This window comes from Varanus komodoensis, unplaced genomic scaffold (genome assembly GCF_004798865.1).
Source record: "Varanus komodoensis strain SLA01 unplaced genomic scaffold, ASM479886v1 scaffold1, whole genome shotgun sequence".
Classification (NCBI taxonomy): Eukaryota; Metazoa; Chordata; class Lepidosauria; order Squamata; family Varanidae; genus Varanus; species Varanus komodoensis.
In genome coordinates this window covers 8,340,604-8,352,753 of record NW_025335268.1, presented here as the reverse complement: position 1 = coordinate 8,352,753, position 12,150 = coordinate 8,340,604, and the positions used below count along the sequence as shown (strand labels likewise).

Genomic DNA, 12,150 nt, shown 5'->3' with positions numbered 1-12,150 from the left:
TACATTCCTGGGTCATTTCACTACCTGGAAAATTCTTCCCTGCAGACATCCCTTGAACTTGCATATGTGTAATGCAAGTTAAAAGCAAGTTTAAAGGGTTTTCGTCATCACTCAGCCATGGAGCCAATTGGGTGGCTTTGGGCAGGTTACAGACTCTCAGCCCAACCTACCTCAGAGAGTTGTTGCTGTGGCAATAACATTGAGAGCAGCAGGAGGAAAATGATGCAAGCTACTTTGAATTTGTTGTAAGAAAATCCAGTAGTTGAAGCTTTATAGTCAATCTTGTTTGGTGCAAGGTTATGACTGGTCTGGCAGTGTCCATAACACTCTAAATCAGTCAGGCTTCCTCAGATCCTAGGGTTCTGTGAAAGGTTGGTGGGAGTTCCATGAGAGATCGTGAATGTGTGTGCATTCATGTGTAATAATGTGTTTTCATATTTACATGTGTATATTTATAATAAAAATATATTATAATGTACATACGAGTTGCCTGAGGAGCCTTTCTGCTTGCCTTGGTTGCCTAGAAGAGGGAGAGGGTCCAGGAAGTGGGGGAGGGCCCAGGAAGAGTCCCCATCCATGAGGCAAGTACATCTACCACAGGTTTGTGGGGAGTGGCCCAGCAGCAATTCCACATGCCCTGCATTAAATGACCAGCAATGGCCGAATTTCACATTCTCCTTTCATTTCACACACTCTCTTTGATTTCTTCTGAGGTAAAAATGTTGAGAAAGCTGCTCCAAGTAATTCAGTATAATAAAAAAATCACAGAACTGTGAAAAGCTTCAAAAAGAGTCTAACCTAAACTAATAAGCAGCAACATGACAAATAGATTTAATACCAGCACCAGGTTATATTAAAATTGCATACATTTGGACTAAAACTTCATATAGACATAGAATATTTGAACTGACAATGACTCATTGGGAAAGAGAGATGTTGGGGTCATGCATAGAGATTCAGTGTTATGTGAGTTTTCTATTTTCTTCTTCCCCTTAACCGCTAGATCTGCTATAGATGAATACAGTGTGGCACAAAGGTGAAAAACAAAACTCCTTCTATATGGGGGTAACTTCTATATAAGGACTGGTTAAATTGTTTGCCTAATTTTTGTTTAGAAATCAGTCAGGCAATCATGAACCAGTAAGAGGTTTACAAATATATGAGTTGAGTAGATAAAGGGTATTCACCCTGTCTCTTATCGCTGACTCATATCTGAATGACAATGATTGGCAGACAAATGAAAGTACACTTTCACAGAAACTGTAGTTTACTTGTGAAATTTGCTTCCATAAGATGTGGTGATGACAACTGGCTTAGATCTTAACTTCCCTTCTGTGAATATGTATGTGACTTTCTAATATAGATAATATTTCCAGTGTAAACTATAACAAGGCTATGCTCATCTTTTTGACTTCTGATGAAAAGTTCAGCCCCTGATTTTTGAAGTATATACTCAGGTTTTGACAACAGTTCAATGAATCGTTGTATCACCAATAATTACAGTTGTCACTGAAAATCTTCTGAATGCAAAATCGGAAGTGAACTTTAGAATTCCTTCCTGGAGAATGCTTTAGCAAGCCATAACATTTTCAATAAGACTGACACCATTTCAGAGGAAAGTGTAATATTGCTCTATTGTTCATGCATGGGCAGTAAAATCCTGAACTGTATATGCATGTGAGAGGAGGAGTGTGTGAATTCCGTAGGGGAGATGAAGATGACTTGTACTCAGTCCCCCTTTACAAAGGCTTTTTCCTGAAGCAAGGAAGGAGTTGCAAGATGACAGGAATTAATTAGAGCTCCTTGGTATTCCAGGCTTTTCTGATACAGTGTTCTCCAAATGTGTTGGACTACAATTCCTATCACTCTAGACAGAATACCCATAAGTCATGCTGGCTAGGAGTTGCAGTCCAATATAGCTAGAGCAGTTATTCTAGAGTGGGCAGTACCATTCCCCTGGGGGTGGTGGAAAGATCTAGGGAGGCAGTGAGGAAAAGGGGGGTGGGAGGCAAGTGCTAGGGTATTACGGGTAGCCCCCTGATCATGAGCAACCCATATGTACAAACGCATGGACTGCCACAAACCCTATATGAACCCTATAGGGAACTGCATGATCAGTGACTGTGTTGTTCCTAGAGATGTTCATGACTTTTCACTAGAGATTCTCTAGAGATTGCCAAGGCTATGCAACATATCTCTAGGGAACTGTGTGTCACCTTTAGAGATGCATCATCAGTGGCAACCTAGTACCCTAGAGATAGAGTATTCACAGCTTTTTGTTCTGCAGTGTCAGCTTGAGCATACACAAACCAAAGTGTTTTGGCACACGTGTAGGGCATGTAGTTTCCCTTTCATTTTTCTTTAGCATTTGCTCTTGTAAAAAGGCCTTCAGCTCGTACAAGGCCATTTATGATGAGAAAAAGAAAATGGTTACACAAACAACCCTTGAGGCCTACCTCAGGAAAGCAACTTCAGTGCTAACCCACCCACCCCGCATCTCCAGCTGCACAATCAAACCCTGACTCTCCAGCACTAGGTCAATCTCCATCATCCTCAGTTAAACTTAGTGTTACTTCAAGAATGTTCTGAACTGTTTTAAGAACTGTTTCTTTTATTTGTTTTATATGATACTGTACACCTACACACATACGTACAGATTCTCTCCTCTACCTTTAGTTACTTCATTACTTTCTTATTACTGTATTATTATCATTACTACAATACTGTATTGTGTTTAAGATGTTATAGCGAATATTGAAGTGTTTCTTATGTGTTTTATATGCATAGAAAGGTAAAATATATGCCTATACTAAGACAAACATATGGCTTACTCATGTGATCTGACTTAGATACAAATTAGACTAAGGAGTGGAACTCATCTGGAGCCCAGGGACTATCTGTATAGATTAGTATTACAAAAGAATGAAGAGAACAAAAAGGCAAAAGCTTGTGAAATTGGATCTCTGAGGAGCCCCCCCCCCCCCCCCCCCCCCCCGGCAACAGTCCTGCAAGCTGCTATCCACCACAATGCCTCTCTCCTGATAAAGAGTAGGGATGAGGAAGTGTAGAGAGAGAGGGCAGGGAAGCTGTGACAGAGCTGCGGCATGCCAGGCTGGGGCCCTCCTCCCCACAGCGCCTCTTAAACCAGCTGGTGCCCAAGCCTGTCCACACCTGCTTTGCTGTCAATGCCATTGCTGCTGCCAAGGAGACTGCCTCATCCCCCTAAAGCCCTGCAATCTGCCATTCATCATGGCACTCCCTCTGTTGAGAGGGGGGATGAGGAACAGGGAGAAAGAGAGACGAGGCAAGCAAGGGGCATTGATTAATTCACCTAAAGTATGACAATCCTAGCGCATCTTATACACAGAAAGAGACATAGGGGTGCTAGTGTTGTTTCCCAAGAGGAAAGAGGGCATCAGCCTAAAAAGGTTTGGGGACCACTGATCGAGAAAGTGCCAGGTTGGGGTAGTTGAGTGCAGATAGTTAGTCTGCATAATTCGATATAATTTTCAGGAGAAATCCCTGTGGTGTACTTGGAGGAGAGTGGGAACTGGATGTAGCTGTTTCATCTCAATGTCACTTTCTTGCAAGAGGAGGACTGTTTATGCTAGCCTGAATGTATGCATGTGCCACTTTTAAAAAACTAAATTAGCATAGTGACTAACATTCCAATTACTTCTGCAGTGCTTCTTTTTAAACTTTTGCTTGTTCAAGAAGAAGTAGGAATCTGTTAGCAGTTTCTTCCTCCTATACCTGCTTCCATATATTTGAGTAAGGCAAGGTATTGTATTGATATATGAGTGCATGAGAGACCTAACCTTGTGAAGAGGCAGAAATGGTTTGACAGCAAGCCAGACAGCATTACTGTTTGTGGGAAATGTGGAAGAAGGATCTTGGCTTCTTTCCTTGTTTCAAACTAAAACCAAAATGTTTATATCAGCACATACCAAGCATTTTTAGCAGACTGTTCATGGAAGAAAAATACACTTTTAAAAACCCATTAAATGTTCAGTCTTAATAGATCACAGTGACCAGATTTTGGGGGGAAGGGAGGAGGAATGTGTTGGTCACTTAAGGTTTGTATTTCCTTGCTAATTCAGTTGAAGAGGTTTTTTTTAATAGTGTGCATATTTATTTATATTTGATACTAATGCAGATAAGTTCAAATATGGACTTCTCTGTATGTAACAGCCCAGTAGCCCACCTCACTATGTTGAATGCTGAATCTTCCTAATTTTGGCTTGAACTTGTAATGATTTTGTTTGCAAATTGTCTGTCATAACCATTGCCAGCCATTTTATTTATTTATTTTGCATACTGCTCAATAGCCAAAGCAATGACCTTCCCTCCTTTTCCTATGGATTTGATATACCAGCAAAATAATGTTTTCCAGGACTCATTAAATGTGGGATGATCCTATCGCAACATTCTCTGTGCTAGGAAGAAAGATGGAGAAAATGGGAGTTGGAGTTAGGGGGTCTCTGTAGAGGACTTCTGCCATGTTTCCACATAAGTGTGTGAGATAGGAGCTAGGGATTCATCTAGGCTATTACTGAATTGATGTTTTTCTGTGCTTCCTGTGTGCACTTAAAAAGTTTTTACTTTTTTGGAACATGCACATAGTACCTTACATTTGTGGCCTCAACTGCATGAGTAGAGCATGTGTGTACAGATCATGATTCCTGCTTACACAAAAAGGATGCTGTGGGTGCATGTGGGTTGTAGATGGGCCAATTACATAGTCACATGACCCATTTATATACAGATGCAAACATTTAAATATTAATAAGTTAATCAACTTGAGCTAAGATGAAAGAGCCTCATACTTCCATACAGCCAACGTGGAAAGCAGGGAAGTTAGTTTGTTCTCCCACAGCTGGCCCTATTACTGGATGCTATAATGTGACCAGTCTGAGATAGGAGTTCAGGAAACCTTCATACCAGGGTTGCAGAACCCTTAGCTCATAGGTCTAAGCTAGCTCACTGGCTTTCCTAGTCAAGCCTGAATTTTCCTTGGGTTCCTCTGGAGACAGGCTCCTAGTGTTGAAGGAATCAATTTTTTCATTGTGTGCTTCTTGCTACTATCAAAGGCAGTGTTCCCGACCCCCGGGCCATGGACCAGTACCATTTCGTGCCTGTTAGGAACTGGGCTGCACAGCAGGACTTTTAACTTCAAACGAACCAGATTTCAAATATGAGAGTCAAGATGAAATCGCTCCACAGCTCAAACTGTGCTTCTAAGTTTGAACTGAGAGCGAAGTGAAAAAAATGCACAGCATTTGCACAGCAAATGCAAAGCAAAAAAATGCACAGCAAGTACATGTGCCCAAGTTAAAATATATATATAGTAAAAGACACATTGCCTCAATGTCCCAAATCGCTTCATCTTGAAGCGATTCACCGTGTCTTGAATCCATTCAGCTTGAATCAATTCAGGACATCAAGGCAGCCATGACAGCACAACTAAGAGTGTTTGAAGTGAAGGAGACCATTTTGAGGGGGATTAATGGCAATGTGTTTTTTACTGCAATAGTCTTTTATTATTTAAACATTCACCATTTTTTAAAATCAAACCTTGTATATAACCTCGAAATTAATTCATTTCAGGAGGCCGTATTTGCTGTTTAAATATATCAAAATTGGTATTGTCCGAGAATGGAATAATTCACTTTCTATTATTTTGAATGGGAAAATTGATTCAGACTTTGAATGATTCAGAGTTCAAACTTCCTCCTGAAACGAATTAAGTTCGAAGTATGAGGCACCACTGTAATGCACTTGAATCATCCTGAATCCATCCCACCCACCCAGTCCGTAGAAAAATTGTCTTCCGTGAAACTGGTTCCTGGTGCCAAAAAGGTTGGGCTCCACTGATCAAAGAGAATGGTGAGAAGAGGCACTCAGATTGACTGGCACTGGAAATTTGTAACCAACTTATTAAATACAGTGATTTAAAGTCTGCTTCTCTGTGCACAAGGGAAAAAAAGGGAGATATTACCCAAAAATGATGTCTTGCTTCTGGAAAGTTTTGGATTTTTAGTCCACAATCCAGCATTGATCTCATTTATATTTTTCATTTATATTGCTGTTTTTCATACTAGAGCCAACCCTCCCATTGTGAAGGGTGTGCACAGGGGATCTCCTTGGACATCCTTCTGCTACCTGACTCTGAGGAAGGACCCCTCAGAACCAGGCATTTTTATCTGGCTGGCTCTTAAGAACCATACTGGTTGCTTCCTCCAACCATGTGACTCACAGCAAAAAGGTAAAGGAGTTAAAGAGTTGGAGGCACTTGACAAGGGAAAGGGATGTGACACAGTGGCAAGAAGATGGAGAGGAGAGGGGGAGACTCCCTCAAGTGAAAGGAATGTGATGAGATGAAGGAAGGGGTTCTGAAATGGTGATGACTCATGTGCTCTTTCACCTCTGGTGGTGGGGAAAGATTGTGCTGCAGCTATGTAATACAGAGAGAAATTTTAGTTTTGCTATAGGAATTGAATGGTGGTGTGGTATTCTACTGCAGAACTTCTTTTTAAAAAATCATTTTATTTTATAATCATTGTATAAATTCATTTTATACAATTTTAAGGCAGTATCCACTTGGGATTAAACCCCAGTGAATTCAGTAGGACTTACTTCTGAATAAGAAGCTGTAAGATTGTGCTGTAGGAATTACTATTTAGAATGAATAGTAATTTGAATAATATAATATGCTGTTCATTCTAGTCACTAAGAGTCTGAATTCCAGTTCCAACAATTTATTCATTCTTTCCTGCTTTCTGAGTGAATCCTGACAGTCATGTATGCCTTCTCCCAGCTGCTAAGCTTAACAAAACTTTGAAGAGCCTGCTGTCAACTTGTCTAACAGTTTTAACTTAATGTATCTACATGCCTCAGTTTTAAGTCAGATTTGCAAAACTATGACATGCAATAAATAAAAGTATCCTTATAAAACCATAAAATGGCATTATTCATTTACAATGAATTAACATAGGTCATGAAAAGAAAATTCAGCAAAACTAATACAGCATATGCAAAGTTATTGTCAAAAGTTTGATATCTTAATTTGGTGTGTGTGTGTGTGTAATTAATTCTAAAAAGTGGTCTTCTAACTATGCATTAATTTAGTTCTCTGTAACCTATGAAGATCTCTGAAGGACAGGTTAGAATTTTCAAACAAGAATACATAGCTTCAAGAGATAAAAGACTAAACCCAAAAGTTCCCAAGAAATTTGTTCTATATGTATATGGGAAATATATTAAGTATAACTCTTATTGGTGAAAGAAAGGAATACTTTCAAAACAGAGATAAAATGAAACAATTAAACAATTTTGTCTGCTGTCCTCTCATTTTTACACATGCCTGGATTTTATTTTATTTTTTACAAGTGCAGGATTGTGAAAGAGGCCAGAGCCAATCATTATATTATAGCAATTCTAGGAATAAGTACTGCATTCAAGTTTGTGTGTTACAAGTCATTCCTTACACTTTTATAAAAACTTAGAATACTGTATTAGTTTGATATATTTGCTTGAGCTCATGAAAGAGCCTTGTATGTCATTTCTTTTGTCAAGCTATCATCTTTTGTAGGACCGCACTCCACATTCTTTGGCTCATAGCCAGACTGGAGGTTCAGCAACAGAGGTGCAAGGTTCAGCCCTTCTTTATTATTCTGTTTGCTTTTTGTCAGTGGCCAAAAGGGTAAATTGAACACCATCTTAGACAGTTTCTTGGCATGTAATCCAGGTAGAAAGAAAAATAATATTTTTTGTTGTAAGTTGGTGGGTTGTGTTCCTTAGCAAACAAAGGTAGTATGGAAATAGCTGATATAGGCACCTATAGTTTTCAGTGTATTTACATATTGGTTGTGAGCTTGGGACGAAATCTTATTTTAAAATTTCCCAAATTTCCAAGAATCCAACATGAGAAGAAAAAATCCACTACAGCAGTCTGGCTCTTTATTATACAGTGTCCATAAAACCTTAAATAAGAATTATCAGATCTTTCATATGATTTAAGTCTCCCAGGAAGAAATCTTTAGAAGAGTGCTGCAGGAACTAAAGCAAAAAACCTAGCTTGGAGCCCAGTCCAGCTTAATTACATTAGTGGAACTGGAGCTGCTACAGTGTGGTAGCTTTCCTCTTCGTGATGGTTCCCTAGCCATGTGGGAGGTGATGGAGCCTGTTTTGTGGCTTCTCCTAGAAACTTAGGCACTGCTGGCATGGGGCAGAGTCATATGGTCTAGACTAGAGCTTCTAATGTTGCCTTCATAGCATGGGAAGGAACTGGGATGCAGGGGTTTCTCAGTACTGCTCAGGAGGGCTCTTTGGAGCTAGTCTAGTAATGTGTACTTCTTTAAGAAGCAAGGTGATCCTCGGTGTTAATAGGCCATATTTCTGAGGACTAGAAAGTAATGATTTCACTTTTGGGTAGAAGCCAAAATCCTAACAAGATTATGCTAGAGTTCTGTTGTGAGGGTTAGCTCTCAGTTAAATTGTTTATTTTCATCTTAGAAATAAAATAAAGTTGATCTATGTTTCTGTACATTATAATCATAATTGTTTGGTTTCATAATGTGTGGTATGTGTTGCTATTTCCCATTTACAAGACATACATGCAAAATGAAGTGATAACATGAGACATGCACCTTTTGCATAGTGCTTCAGAGTGCAGATGAGAAGAACTTCGATCATGGAGTGAAATGTATATTAGAGAAAGGTTTTGCACATACCTCCATCAAATGTGCTAGTTTGCTTAGGATGGTAGTCCAGAAAGATCTGTGGGGCCACAGGTGCCATAGATGATATAAGAGAAAGGCTTCATCAGGGTAAGTCAAGGCACCATCACATGACAAAACTTGCCATCAAGGATTCAAAGTATGTATTCCATACCTGCAAGATGAATTGCGTTCTCTTTTCTTACAGTGAAAGGGCAGTGTTTGTGTGTTTGGGTAGCAGTGTCATTCTGTTACCGGCAATATTTAAGGAATTATAGGTGTACATAGGTGAAGCTGATTGTTGACAGCTGGGTGTATGTGAAAGGCAATCCTGTTATGAGACTTCCTGAAAAAATGGCATAAAGATTCAGAGACAGAAAGATAATTCCACAGTATGCACACAGCTGGGTGGGATATCAATTGACCAGCAGTATAAGATGCAACAAGAGATTCTATGTCACTCTTCTTTCATAGCTCCTCTGGGTTAGGTACAAATATTAACACTTTCTCCACCTCCTCATTCTATTAGCATCTTGTTTTAAGAAACAAGGCAAGGGCTGGGCAAGAAGACTAATCATAGCATACAACTTTCTCTCTTACTTGTTTTAGTAGAATTAATATACTGTCTGATCTGTTAAAAAGCTGTCAGATAGTTGCATAATCTGGACTTAATCTAAAGCTCACCATATTGGAGTGACATGGAACACATCTGCTGTAGCCAATGAACTGTTGTCCCCAAGGTGTAATGAAAGAGGCCCTGGCATTCCATTTCAAAATGAATGATATTCAGTAGGCATTCTTAGTTCTTCTGTTTCTTATGCCTTTTTCACAGTGCCTTTTAGGCAACACCTTAGAAAGATAGGGTTTGCCTTGTATAGGCAAATTACCCAATCCTATGCAGAGTAAGATATGCCTAAGCAAACGAGTAATGAAACAATTCTGTGCAGATAGAAACTTGTGTATGTGTAGCCCAAAGCTATACACCTATTTATGGTGTGAAAAGCTTGACTGTTTTTGGTGGGGCTTTTTCCCACTAGGTGTATGTGGTATATGCTGCATTACATTTTTATGGAATCCATCTCTGTGTCTCAACTTCCTCTATTCAGGCAGCAAATCCAAAGCTGACATTTAGTTTTGGTTTAGTAATATTTTAATAAGAAATCAACATTGCTTCCATAACCTTAGCACAAAGAATTGACTTGTAAGTTGTGTGTCATCACAGCATTCTGTACTATAAATTTAGCATATGTTTGCTATATCAACTGTAGTACAAATTCTAAGATGACAACCCAGTGAGAAGCAAACCTTACGTTTAAAATGCCTAGCAAACAAATTACAAGAAGTTTATAAAGAAACTGACCCTTTTGAGACACCTGGAAAATGAGCTTGGTAAGCATGGACCACAAATATATTGGGCCAGAGTGGGGGATGGTGAAACCTGCATTTCATTACTTGTGGGATGCTTTGCTGTTCCTGCTGCTGCCACTACTGTTATTACTGTTTGTTATCAGACTTTAGGCAGCTCACAACAATTAAAATTCAAAGAGTTAAAACATTCAAAAGTATACAAAAGTTAAAAATACAATTATATCAGCTGCATATTAAAATTAAATCACTGCATACCTTAAAACACTACAAAACTCAAATGCCTGCTGGAATAAAAAGGTTTTAGCCTCTTTACAAAAGTATGACAGGGAAGGCACCAGCCTAGTCTTCCTAGGAAGGATATTCCAAAGCCTTGGGACAGCCAGTGAGAAGGCACTTTTAGCAATGTTTGCAAAATCGCGAAATTATTAAAAGGAAAAAGCCAGGTATTTGAGGGCTATACAGTTTATTCTCTGGAACTTAAGCTAAATCACACTAAAGATTAAGCTATAGTGGGTTTGCACATTATCCCCAACAGGCAATCACTTTGCAACTTTCCATGGCTTGTTGCACACTCCCAGCACTTACTACAGGTGTTGTTGAGGCTAATATGGTCCTGAGCTGATCTTTTCACCTCTCCTTCCAGGTAGATTAGGACAAACACCTTCTAAGTAACTAGCCAGCTAGGCTGGCTTGAAGATACAAAAGGAGTGTATTGCAATACTTGTTCATTAGCAAAAGATACCATTGAAGTTAGCCATTAGGGAAATTCTGGCTTAATAAGAAGTTGATTCCAAACTGAATTCCTCTCCCTTCCCAACCAAAAGGTATTAGTTCTATCCTCAGCGTAGTTCATACTGTTGTGGACCAACTGGTGGAAATGTCTGATACTATCCAGTTGGTTTGCCAATTTGATCTGACACCATATGATAAGATTAACAGTGTTAAATCCATTAACAGTGTTAATCTATTTTACTCTGCCTGTTCAATAGCATTTCCCACATAACCAGACATGGTCTAGTTCTGACTGGTCATTTGGCTTATCTGTTGTGGGCCTTTGGGCCTTTCCATTGCAGCTAAAGATTCTGAGGCATGTACCTTGGAAGGCAGAATTTTAGGAGAAGTGGGCCTAGTTCCTACAAAAATCCACAGTCTTTAAGTCAGCACCCTTGCTACAATTGACCCACTGAGGTTGTTGGCCACTGACGGAAACTTTTCTCTCAACTCCGATATCAGATTGCCAAATACACTTAATTTTTCTAGCCCATATGGATGTTCTAATGCATTCACAGACCTTTATGAAAACATTATTCAGGGTCTGATAGAAGTGCACTGGAGTAGAATTGCCTTTTGTCTGCAATGTAGCCCGAAGTACCAATATCTTACTTCTGTTAATGTACATCAATTTAATCCTCCACTTAGGTAGATTTTTTTAAAGGCTTGCTTCCGATAGTACTGAATCAAAAACACCTGACTGAGAAGCTCCTTCTCCTACAGCCGCCAGCTGCGTATACTTTCCCCCCACTTGTGCTTTTTGCATCTTTCCATTGGATTCTGTTGATAGCTATCTTCCAGAGCAGTGAAGGGTATTGGTTAAAAATGCTCAAGTTTCAAGGCAGAACTTCACTGAGTCAAGCGATGTGACTCAGTAGGTACTGGCAAATTTCATGGTACACAGGATAATGAGCCATATTTTATTGAAGTAGACTTTTTGTACACCCATGTAAAGTAAAATATCTAGGTTGGAAACTTGTTTAAAACACTTTCGGGTGTCCTTTTTTTCCAGTTTTTAGGAATATGGTGTAGGCTTTACCCAGTAGAAGATACTGAAAAGGAATGAAGAAGAATAGTAGTGGCAATAGAAAGGAAGAGAAGTGAGTTCTGCGAATCTTGCTTGGTGGCACTCTGTCCATTCCCATTAGGAAGTCACCCGCTAGGTTGAGATAAAGTCAAGTCTCCCTGAACAGCAAGCCATGCATCCCCGGAGTGGTTTGTTCATAGAAAACAACAAATGTTGAAAAAATGCTTCAGATTTAGATGTCATGGCAAGCTACCCATGTGCCATTTG

At 39.4% G+C, this 12,150-nt stretch overlaps 1 protein-coding gene across 1 annotated transcript in view; it reads left to right on the top strand.

Annotated features, from left to right (window-relative positions):
- Positions 1 to 12,150, top strand: part of CDC42BPA (CDC42 binding protein kinase alpha) — a 190,801-nt gene that overhangs the window by 51,933 nt on the left and 126,718 nt on the right. The window lies entirely within an intron of this gene.